This window comes from Convolutriloba macropyga, chromosome 7, assembly GCF_964194025.1.
Source record: "Convolutriloba macropyga chromosome 7, txConMacr16.3, whole genome shotgun sequence".
Taxonomy (NCBI): Eukaryota; Metazoa; Xenacoelomorpha; order Acoela; family Convolutidae; genus Convolutriloba; species Convolutriloba macropyga.
Genome location: NC_134474.1, coordinates 72,744,588 through 72,757,952, shown reverse-complemented (window position 1 = coordinate 72,757,952; position 13,365 = coordinate 72,744,588).

Sequence of the window (13,365 nt, the reverse complement as noted above, 5' to 3'; positions counted from 1 at the left end):
TTTAGTTGGCATGTCGTTGATACCCAAGGGATATGAAAAATTGTGATTTCCGGTGCCCTGAACCCTTCACTGCAAAAATATGGGCATCAAAATAGACGTTGGGGAAAAGTTGAGTTACTTCCTGAGCAATTGCGGTCAGCGTTGTAAAGAGTTGTTATTCGCTGTGCCCATTAGTGTGTAGATGTTTGGAAGTTTACTTGCTGTTCTGGGTGTAAAGAATAGTGGCCATCAGGATGTTGAATTGCTGGTTAGGGAGCTGGAAAATTGCATGTGAAGATCGGATTTATAACAATATCATTTGAACTCCTGTTCAAACTACTGATAGGTGGCAGAAAGCTGTTTCCAGTTTTTTGCGACGAGAGTCACTCCTATTGCGGTTCGTTAGGGAGAAAATTACATTCGAAGTTCAAAACTAAATTTTTCGATGCTGGTCTTAATTTGTTTGCGCAACAAAGTTCCGCAGCTTGACTGTGGTTCTGATTTAAAGTCAGGGAGTTTTGAAATGTTTTTGAGTGGTCGGGTCTTTGATTCAAATTTTTGTTAACATTTGGTTTGAAGGGTTTTCCCGATTCAAATTGCAGAGTTAAACACGGCACGTTGGTTTTCGGAAAGGTCTCCTTGAAATTCGGGGTTATGAATAACTGACGCAGCTAACAGTTTGGTTCCGTTTTGACAGAATTCCGCCAAATCTGTAATCGTTTGCCCTTGGGTATTGGGGTTGTTGGTTCAATGTTTATCATAGTCTGAAATATGGCAAAACTGAATCTTTGATGATTGTAAATGGAGTTGCGCGTCCCAATGTAGGTTGAACCAATTGGATGATCTTGACTTCGTTGTCGTATTGAGTTGAAGTCAACACATTGGTTTATGTTCTGCTGGGAGACACTTGGCTCAAGATTTATCATATGGCTAATAAGAAGCTTCTCAACTGGCTGGTTGTCCAAGAAGAGTGATGACTTGACTAGTCTGGGAAAAATTTGTGGCATTATGCAGTAGGCTGTCCTGTTTTTTGGTTACGAACTTGCTGCTTGCTCGTCAAAGTTTTCTTCAGTAATAAAATTACGTGTTGGTGTTGATCGTTCTGAATTCAGTTGTCGGCTGCTTGGCTGAGAGGGAATCCATCGCAAAATCTTGTTGAGGATTGTCTTAATTGACCATAATCGTCCAATTTGTCAGTTTGGAGATCGAATTGGTGCAGTCTGATTGTTAAAGCTTTCTGTCTTTGGAGAATCGAAATTGCTGTACTCTGGTGAGGTTTCGCCCTCAACACTGCTTTTGTCTTCTTGTCCAAATCTGATTGCAGCATTTTGGCTCGGCTTACCGGAAGATTTATTGATCGGAAGCTTTTTTCGTCTATTGCCTTCTATAACAAGTCAAGCTGGCTTTTCAAGATATTTCTGCTAACTTAAACATGTTAACTGCAAACTGACACTCGTCGTTCGGTTGTGATATTTTGATCTCTGTTGTTGTTTTTTTTTGTGTTGCTATGCTTGTCTTTCAAATTAAAATGAAAAGGGCTACAAACCGGAGCGACGAACTTCTGATATCAAAAAATATGCTGGATGATCAGCCCAGAATTATCCTACCAAAAAAACAAGCGACGCAGCTGTTCTCTAATTTAAGAGTCCTATGTTTGTTTTTCGGTGCTAAAAAATCGTTGGCGCGTCTATCGTTTGTTTTTGTTCTAACAAGACCCAATGAAGGCTAGATGGTCGATTTTCCTTTTTTCAAAACAATGTTTTTTCTAGGCATTGGATGTACGGATATGTTTGACATTTCTGTCCTTGTCTCAAAAACAATCTGCTGTTTTATTAACCAGAAGACCGCACACAGATATGCTGAAAAGATTGCTGAAAAACGACATAGCAAGGAATGTTACAAAGAAAAACGTTGATGCTTGAGTTGTCGCTGCGTTGAATTAGAAAACCCAGAAGAATTCTTTGTGTGTTGGACAACTGTTTTCTATCTTGAAGTATTCAAACAACTAGTAAAACTCTTCTATATGCAGTTGTTTTTGATAAATAAACGTAGAAGGGTCACAACTTCTAATTGTGACTTCTGTAACCAGTAAGAAAGATCAACTATTTCCTGGTAACTAATGGAAACGGTAAATATTGCTCTACTGCTTAGTGATTACTAAGTCCGGCAAGAGGAGAAAAACTTCTTTTCGTTGACGCTTAAGACCGCGGAGAAACTTCATTTTTTGATATCTTTGACTTCATTTTTTCCGGAAAATTTTGAATTGTTTTTCAATGTTCCAAAATAATAAATCAACTGAAGTGACCTTTCGGCTATTTCAAAATTATTTTAACAGAGTATCATTAAGCTGTTCGTGGTAAGTGCATTGGATATGTAGTCACTAAAAAAGAAAGTGTTCTTTTAGTTCTCTGATTTCAAAAAGGTTTTTTCAGACGTTTCTTATTTTATGATCCCAATTAGATATATCAACTGATGTGACTTTGTGACTAGTTCAACATCAATTCTCAAGAGTTTTTCAAATTTTTATATGGCAAATCAATACGGTGTTTAGTCAGAAATTCAGAACGTGTTTCTTAATTTTTCAGATTTCAAAACATTTCTTTTGATGTTTCTTGTTTTTTTTATGATATATCATATATGATATGACACATCATACAGATTCAATATGGTATATGGACTAAATTTCCTTTCTGGCTACTTTAAAAATTGTTCAAACGATTGGTTTAGGAGTTTATTTGGCAGTTCAAATGAGTATGTAGTCAGAACGTCAAAATGTGTTTTTTGAATTTTCTGATTTCAAAAAAAAATTTCTGACATTTCTTGTTTTTGAGGTCCCAGAATGATATATTGGCCTAATTGGTCTTCTGTTTACTTTAAAACTATTCAAAAGAATGCTTTAAGGATTGATTTGGCAATTCAAATGGATATGTAGTCAGAAAACCAATATAAGCTTTTGATTTTTCTGATTCCAAATAAACAAATTTTGGGCATTTCTTGCTACTGAGGTCCCAGAATGATGTATCGACTGAAATGGCTTTATGTTTACTTCAAAAGCATTTTCAAAAAATTTCTTTTGACGTTTCTTGTTTTTTAATGATACATCATATATGATCTGACACATCATACAAATTCAATATGATATATGGACTAAATTGCCTTTCTGGCTACTTCAAAATTAGCTCAAACGATTGGTTTAAGGGTTTATCTGGCAGTTCAAGTGATTATGTAGTCAGAGCGTCGAAATGTGTTTTTTGAATTTTACAGTTTGAAATTTTTTACTGATATTCTTTATTTTTGGATACATCGACCACAGGGATTCCGTCTGGCAACTTTGAAAGTAATTCAGTAATTCAACAAAGTGGTTTTAGGGTTTATTTGGCAGTTCATATGATTGTGTAGTCAGAACGTCAAAATGTGTTTTTGGAATTTTCTGATTTCAAAATTTTTTTTTCTGACATTCCTTGTTTTAATGATACCAGCATGGTATATCAACTGACGTGGCTTTTTGGCCCCTTCAAAGCGAGTTTGAAGCAAGGAATTAATGGTTTTTGGTAATTCAAAAGAATATACAGTCAGAAAACCAAAAAGTGTTTTTTGAATTTTCTGATGTTAAAAAAATTTTCTGTCAATTTTTGTTTTCGAGATCCCAGAATGATATATCGGCTGAAATGGTCTTCTGTTTACTTTAAAACTATTCAAAAAAATGGTTCAAGGGTTGATTTGGCAATTCAAATGAATATGTAGCCAGAAAACCAATATAAGCTTTTTGACTTTTCAGATTCCAAATAAACAAATTTTGGGCATTTCTTGCTACTGAGGTCCCAGAATGATGTATAGACTGAAATGGCTTTATGTTTACTTCAAAAGCAATTTCAAAAAATTTCATTCGACGTTTCTTGTTTTTTTAATGATAAGTCATATATATGACACATCATACAGATTCAATTTGATATATGGACTAAATTGCCTTTCAGGTTACTTCAAAACTAATTTAAACAATTGGTTTAGGCGTTTATTTGGCAGTTCAAATGGTTAATGATTATGTAGTCAGAGCGTCACAATGTGTTTTTGGTATTTTTTGATTTCAAATTTTTTTCTGACATTCCTTCTTTTGATGATACCAGCATGATATATCAACTGACGTGGCTTTTTAGCCACTTCAAAGACAATTTGAAGAAAGAAATTAATGATTTTTTGGCAATTGAAAAGAACATGCAGTCAGAAAACCAAAATCTGCTTTTTGACTCTTTTGACTCCAAAGAAACAAATTTTGGGCATTTCTTGCTATTGAGGTCCCAGAATGATGTATCGACTGAAGTGGCTTTATGTTTACTTCAAAAGCAATTTCAAAAAATTTCTTTTGAGGTTTCTTGTTTTTTTAAGATACATCATATATGATATCACACATCATACAGATTCAAAATGATATATGGACTAAATTGCTTTTCAGGCTACTTTAAAACTAACTTAAACAATTGGTTTAGGGGTTCATTTGGCAGTTGAAATGATTATGTAGTCAAAACGTCAAAATGCGTTTTTGGAAACTTCTGATTTCAAATTTTTTTTTCTGACATTCCTTGTTTTAATGATACCAGCATGATATATCAACTGACGTGGCTTTTTAGCCATTTCACAGGCAAATTGAAGGAAGGAATTAATGGTTTTTGGTAATTCAAAAGAAAATGCAGTCAGAAAACCAAAATGTGTTTTTTGAATTTTCTGATTTCAAAAAAAATTTTCTGACATTTCTTGTTTTTGAGATCCCAGAATGATATATCGGCTGAAGTGATGTTCTGTTTATTTTAAAACTATTCAAAAGAATGCTTTAAGGGTTGATTTGGCAATTCAAGTGGATATGTAGTCAGAAAACCAAAATACGCTTTTTGATCTTTCTGATTCCAAATAAACAAATTTTGGGCATTTCTTGCTTTTGAGGTCCCAGAATGATATATCGACTGAAGTGGGTTAATGTTTACTTGAAAAGCATTTTCAAAAAATTTCTTTTGATGTTTCTTGTTTTTTTATGATACATCATATATGATCTGACACATCATACAGATTCAATATGATATATGGACTAAATTGCCTTTAAGGCTACTTTAAAATTAACTTAAACAATTGGTTTAGGGGTTTATTTGGCAGTTCGAATGAATAAAGATTATGTAGTCAGAGCGTCACAATGTGTTTTTGGTATTTTTTGATTTCAAAATTTTTTTCTGACATTCCTTGTTTTAATGATACCAGCATGATATATCAACTGACGTGGCTTTTTAGCCTCTTCAAAGACAATTTGAAGAAAGGAATTAACGATTTTTTGGCAATTCAAATGAATATGCAGTCAAAAAACCAAAATGTGTTGTTTGAATTTTCTGATTTTAAAAAAATTTTTCTGACATTTCTTGTTTTTGAGATCCCAGAATGATATATCGGCTGAAGTGATGTTCTGTTTATTTTAAAACTATTCAAAAGAATGCTTTAAGGGTTGATTTGGCAATTCATGTGGATATGTAGTGAGAAAACCAAAATACGCTTTTTGACTTTTCTGATTCCAAATAAACAAATTTTGGGCATTTCTTGCTTTTGAGGTCCCAGAATGATGTATCGACTGAAGTGGCTTTATGTTTACTTCAAAAGCATTTTCAAAAAATTTCTTTTGACGTTTCTTGTTTTTTATGATACATCATATATGATCTGACACATCATACAGACTCAATATGATATATGGACTAAATTGCCTTTCAGGCTACTTTAAAATTAACTTAAACAATTGGCTTAGGGGTTTATTTGGCAGTTCAAATGAATAAAGATTATGTAGTCAGAGCGTCACAATGTGTTTTTGGTATTTCTTGATTTCAAAATTTTTTTTCTGACATTCCTTGTTTTTAATGATACCGGCATGATATATCAACTGACGTGGCTTTTTAGCATTTTCAAAGCCAAATTGAAGGAAGGAATTAATGGTTTTTGGTAATTCAAAAGAAGATGCAGTCAGAAAACCAAAATGTGTTTTTTGAATTTTCTGATTTCAAAAACAAATTTCTGACATTTCTTGTTTTTGAGATCCCAGAATGATATATCGGCTGAAGTGGTCTTCTGTTTACTTTAAAACTATTCAAAAGAATGCTTTAAGGATTGATTTGGCAATTCAAATGGATATGTAGTCAGAAAACCAAAATACGCTTTTTGACTTTTCTGATTCCAAATAAACAAATTTTGGGCATTTCTTGCTTTTGAGGTCCCAGAATGATGTATCGACTGAAATGGCTTTATGTTTACTTCAAAAGCAATTTCAAAAAATTTCTTTTGTTGTTTCTTGTTTTTTTATGATACATCATATTTGATATGACACATCATACAGATTCAATATGATATATTCACTAAATTGCATTTCAGGCTACTTTAAAATTAACTTGAACAATTGGTTTAGGGGTTTATTTGGCTGTTCAAATGAATAAAGATTATGTAGTCAGAGCGTCACAATGTTTTTTTGGTATTTTTTGATTTCAAAATTTTTTTCAGACATTCCTTGTTTTAATGATACCGGCATGATATATCAACTGACGTGGCTTTTTAGTTCTTTCAAAGACAATTTGAAGGAAGGAATTCATGATTTTGTGGCAATTCAAAAGAATTTGCAGTCAGAAAACCAAAATGTGTTGTTTGAATTTTCTGATTTTAAGAAAAATTTTCTGACAATTCTTGTTTCTGAGATCCCAGAATGATATATCGGCTGAAGTGATGTTCTGTTTATTTTAAAACTATTCAAAAGAATGCTTTAAGGATTGATATGGCAATTCACGTGGATATTTAGTCAGAAAACCAAAATACGCTTTTTGACTTTTCTGATTCCAAGTAAACAAATTTTGGGCATTTCTTGCTTTTGAGGTCCCAGAATGAAGTACCGACTGAAGTGGCTTTATGTTTACTTCAAAAGTAATTTCAAAAAACTTCTTTTGACGTTTCTTGTTTTTTTATGATACATCATATTTGATATGACACATCATACAGATTCAATATGATATATGGACTGAATTGCATTTCAGGCTACTTTAAAATTAACTTGAACAATTGGTTTTAGGGGTTTATTTGGCTGTTCAAATGAATAAAGATTATGTAGTCAGAGCGTCACAATGTGTTTTTGGTATTTTTTGATCATATTAATGTGTTGTTTGAATTTTCTGATTTTAAAAAAAAATTTCTGACATTTCTTGTTTTTGAGATCCCAGAATGATATATCGGCTGAAGTGATGTTCTGTTTATTTTAAAACTATTCAAAAGAATGCTTTAAGGATTGATATGGCAATTCACGTGGATATGTAGTCAGAAAACAAAAATACGCTTTTTGACTTTTCTGATTCCAAGTAAACAAATTTTGGGCATTTCTTGCTTTTGAGGTCCCAGAATGAAGTATCGATTGAAGTGGCTTTATGTTTACTTCAAAAGCAATTTCAAAAAATTTCTTTTGAGGTTTCTTGTTTTTTTATGATACATCATATTTGATATGACACATCATACAGATTCAATATGATATATGGACTAAATTGCATTTCAGGCTACTTTAAAATTAACTTGAACAATTGGTTTAGGGGTTTATTTGGCTGTTCAAATGAATAAAGATTATATAGTCAGAGCGTCACAATGTGTTTTTGGTATTTTTTGATTTCAAAATTTTTTTTCTGACATTCCTTGTTTTTAATGATACCGGCATGATATATCAACTGACGTGGCTTTTTAGCATTTTCAAAGCCAAATTGAAGGAAGGAATTAATGGTTTTTGGTAATTCAAAAGAAGATGCAGTCAGAAAACCAAAACGTGTTGTTTGAATTTTCTGATTTTAAGAAAAACTTTTCTAACATTTCTTGTTTTTGAGATCCCAGAATGATATATCGGCTGAAGTGATCTTCTGTTTACTTTAAAACTATTCAAAAGAATGCTTTAAGGATTGATTTGGCAATTCAAATGGATATGTAGTCAGAAAACCAATATAAGCTTTTGACTTTTCTGATTCCAAATAAACAAATTTTGGGCAGTTCTTGCTACTGAGGTCCCAGAATGATGTATCGACCGAAATGGCTTTATGTTTACTTCGAAAGCAATTTCAAAAAATTTCTTTTGACGTTTCTTGTTTTTTTTTTGATACATCATATTTGATATGACACATCATCCAGATTCAATATGATATATGGACTAAATTGCATTTCAGGCTACTTTAAAATTAACTTGAACAATTGGTTTAGGGGTTTATTTGGCTGTTCAAATGAATAAAGATTATGTAGTCAGAGCGTCACAATGTGTTTTTGGTATTTTTTGATTTTAAAATTTTTTTCTGACATTCCTTGTTTTTAATGATACCGGCATGATATATCAACTGACGTGGCTTTTTAGCCTTTTCAAAGACAATTTGAAGGAAGGAATTAATGGTTTTTGATAATTCAAAAGAAGATGCAGTCAGAAAACCAAAACGTGTTGTTTGAATTTTCTGATTTTAAGAAAAATTTTTCTGACATTTCTTGTTTTTGAGATCCCAGAATGATATATCGGCTGAAGTGATCTTCTGTTTACTTTAAAACTATTCAAAAGAATGCTTTAAGGATTGATTTGGCAATTCAAATGGATATGTAGTCAGAAAACCAATATAAGCTTTTGACTTTTCTGATTCCAAATAAAAAAATTTTGGGCATTTCTTGCTACTGAGGTCCCAGAATGATGTATCGACCGAAATGGCTTTATGTTTACTTCAAAAGCATTTTCAAAAAATTTCTTTTGACGTTTCTTGTTTTTTATGATACATCATATATGATCTGACACATCATACAGATTCAATATGATATATGGACTAAATTGCCTTTCAGGCTACTTTAAAATTAACTTAAACAATTGGCTTAGGGGTTTATTTGGCAGTTCAAATGAATAAAGATTATGTAGTCAGAGCGTCACAATGTGTTTTTGGTATTTCTTGATTTCAAAATTTTTTTTCTGACATTCCTTGTTTTTAATGATACCGGCATGATATATCAACTGACGTGGCTTTTTAGCCTTTTCAAAGCCAAATTGAAGGAAGGAATTAATGGTTTTTGGTAATTCAAAAGAAGATGCAGTCAGAAAACCAAAACGTGTTGTTTGAACTTTCTGATTTTAAGAAAAATTTTTCTAACATTTCTTGTTTTTGAGATCCCAGAATGATATATCGGCTGAAGTGATCTTCTGTTTACTTTAAAACTATTCAAAAGAATGCTTTAAGGATTGATTTGGCAATTCAAATGGATATGTAGTCAGAAAACCAATTTAAGTTTTTGACTTTTCTGATTCCAAATAAACAAATTTTGGGCATTTCTTGCTACTGAGGTCCCAGAATGATGTATCGACCGAAATGGCTTTATGTTTACTTCAAAAGCAATTTCAAAAAATTTCTTTTGACGTTTCTTGTTTTTTTTTGATACATCATATTTGATATGACATATCATCCAGATTCAATATGATATATGGACTAAATTGCATTTCAGGCTACTTTAAAATTAACTTGAACAATTGGTTTAGGGGTTTATTTGGCGGTTCAAATGAATAAAGATTATGAAGTCAGAGCGTCACAATGTGTTTTTGGTATTTTTTGATTTTAAAATTTTTTTCTGACATTCCTTGTTTTTAATGATACCGGCATGATATATCAACTGACGTGGCTTTTTAGCCTTTTCAAAGACAATTTGAAGGAAGGAATTAATGTTTTTTGGTAATTCAAAAGAAGATGCAGTCAGAAAACCAAAACGTGTTGTTTGAATTTTCTGATTTTAAGAAAAATTTTCTGACATTTCTTGTTTTTGAGATCCCAGAATGATATATCGGCTGAAGTGATCTTCTGTTTACTTTAAAACTATTCAAAAGAATGCTTTAAGGATTGATTTGGCAATTCAAATGGATATGTAGTCAGAAAACCAATATAAGCTTTTGACTTTTCTGATTCCAAATAAACAAATTTTGGGCATTTCTTGCTACTGAGGTCCCAGAATGATGTATCGACTGAAATGGCTTTATGTTTACTTCAAAAGCAATTTCAAAAAATTTCGTTTGACGTTTCTTGTTTTTTTATGATACATCATATTTGATATGACACATCATCCAGATTCAATATGATATATGGACTAAATTGCATTTCAGGCTACTTTAAAATTAACTTGAACAATTGGTTTAGGGGTTTATTTGGCTGTTCAAATGAATAAAGATTATGTAGTCAGAGCGTCACAATGTGTTTTTGGAATTTTTTGAATACAACAATTTTTTCTGACATTTCTTGTTTTAATGATACCAGCATGATATATCAACTGACGTGGCTTTTTAGCCTTTTCAAAGACAATTTGAAGGAAGGAATTAATGATTTTTTGGCAATTCAAAAGAATTTGCAGTCAGAAAACCAAAATGTGTTGTTTAAATTTTCTGATTTTAAAAAAAACTTTCTGACATTTCTTGTTTTTGAGATCCCAGAATGATATATCGGCTGAAGTGATCTTCTGTTTACTTTAAAACTATTCAAAAGAATGCTTTAAGGATTGATTTGGCAATTCAAATGGATATGTAGTTAGAAAACCAAAATACGCTTTTTGACTTTTCTGATTCCAATTAAACAAATTTCGAGCATTTCTTGCTTTTGAGGTCCCAGAATGATGTATCAACTGACGTGGCTTTATGGCCACTTCAAAGCCAATTTGAAGGAAGGAATTAATGGTTTTTTGGCAAATCAAAATACTATGCAGTCAGGAAACCAAAATGTGTTTTTTGAGTTTCTTGATTTCAAAAGAAAATTTCTGACAATTCTTGTTTTTGAGATCCCAGAATGATATATTAAGACGTGTTCTAGAGCTTACCTTTATCAGGGTACTTCCTGAACTGTCTTATGGTTGTCTCAAGAATAAGAGATAATCTTAAGGCTTACCTGACTAACTAAAGTTCTATTCCTCTAGTCTGTTACTCTTCTATCTGAGCTTCAGTAGACGGTGCACGGGCCCCAATGCTACGGTCTAACGTTTATCTCAATACAAAACAAGAGCGGAGTAGAGAGAGAGAAATATACTTTATTATTATATCAGGATGGTAACTGGTACTGACTAAATCACTTTCTCTTCTGCTGAGAGAGGGTAGATGGGTAAACATATAGAGGGAAAGGAGGATAAAATAATATATCATTTTTATCCAATCAGGAAAGAGTATTTCAGTTTTTCTGAATAAAGTCTTTCAAATATTAAATATTCCTTTTTGGAAGTCATGTCTGACTCCATCTTTCCGGGGTTTAGAGTTGTTTTGGAAGTCTTCCAATCGAATATAGTAGAATATAGTTTATTAATCTCTCTGTAGTCTCTCTGAAGGATTTTCTTTCTTTTTGGTTGTGTTGCTTGAAGACCGGCTCGTCTGTGAGTCGATTCCGAAACATCGGTTACCCAAAGAGCAAAGAGTGAACATCAACAACCACAAAAGTATCTATTCCACCACCACACTATCCAGTGGGCGGAGATCCTTCTGGGTAGGCCCGTCGTTGATGTTGTAGGCGTCCTGATGTCCGGCGTCGACTTACCTGACTTACCTGGTTTGCTTGGTTTGTTAGCTGTTAGTTGTTAAGAATCGTTTTTAGATTCACTACATGTTCTAATACGTAGTATCCCTTCCGGTTGGAAAGAAAATTTAGATGTATGTTATATTTTGATATGTTAATTGGTATTTAACAAGTTATAGTTTCGAGAGTGACATAAAGGAGAATATGTCAACGAAATGGCGAATAACGTGTTTGTTTTTAGTGACATGTGATTTGTCGGCCATGCTGATTGGTAATGTTGTTATAGAAATTGAACATGTATTAATTAATGCTCCTGCTTGAAATCATGAGTTATTGAATGGTATTAGTTCTTACAATTGTTTTGTCATACTTCTACGATTGCTCTGTTGTGATTTGTTACTGAGGAAACATTTTCCGTATCTGTAAGATTGTGAAAATGCTGCTTATCGCTTTGTTATATTTTTACTTTTACCTGCCAGTCTCTTATGAATTTTTTAAAGGCTTACAGATTTCGCTTATAGTAGTTTGTAATGGGTATGCACACGGATGACAATTTCCTAGTCCCAATCAACAGTTATTTCTTCAACTGCATAAATTAAATTAACGTCTCTGTCTGCGCGCTTACGATCCAAGGATCAACGTTTCCCGAGATCTGAATACTGTTTTCTATGTGAATTGTTACAATGATATCGTATTGTTAGTTGTTACTATAGTTAACGTTGTATAGTATAGTTACGTCGTATAGTAGCTATCTGAATTACATATAGTTCATGTATTTTGTTTTGTTACTTGTACAAATTTGCATGTGAAAATTTCGATTTGAATTAAAAATCTGTTCTCTTTTGTTTTTAATCTGACTGTTTCGTATATTTTACTCTATTTGAAATTTATAGTTTGTCATAAACAATAAATTTGTAATGTACCTTGTGTATGGTAGATTGTAAATTGTATTAAAGAATTCGATATGTTATAATCTGTTTTATGAGAAAATGTCATGTCCTATAGTATTGTGTTATTCACAGTGTTGTTAACATGGCTTATGAGTCATTTATTAAAATGTTATGCACATTATTCATGCTTATTATTCATGTAGTTTGTTTGTTCTGTTTTTATTTGTTCTGTTTTTATTTTATTTGCCTATTTGTTTTATTTACAAAATTGCATGTGTGTTGCATATAACTAACTATGGGGAAATCTTTGCATATTTACATATACAGTAGTATAAAGTAGGTTAAGTTTGTATTTAAAAAAATAAAAACTTGTTTTTGGCTTTAAACTTTTTATTTCAAAACTGGTGAACATTAAGTATGAGAAATGGATATGGAAAGTAACATAAGATGATAGGTATGTTCCATAGTCAGGGGTAAGATCCAGAATCATGAATTTACAAAGTGATTTAAATATTTGGAAGAATTTGTTTGAAATGATAAAGATTTACAAACATATGCAAAGATTACAAACATAGTTTGGCGATGTTACAGTTTGTTCGTTAATCACTGAGACGTTGAATTGTTACTTGTTACAATGAGCGTTACTAGAGCTTCTGCGTTTGTTTCGGATGATTACTCCGTTCACAGTAGTGATTATATTCTTTCAAGAAGTATTCGTCCTTTGAGAGATAATATCCAAGTAAGTAAACGATTTCCTTTAAGGGGGTTTCTGTTATTGATGCCTGTAAGGCATTGCAAATTTCTCTTTCTGTATCTGGAATTTTTCGTTCGTTATTAAAGTTTAGGCGGTTAGTAATTGCTTTATTTGTTACGCTCCCTGTGAGGTGATATACATGGTACTCCTCACAAGGTTCGATTGCTTCCAGAGGTACCATGAGCGGTCGCTCTGGTGCGTC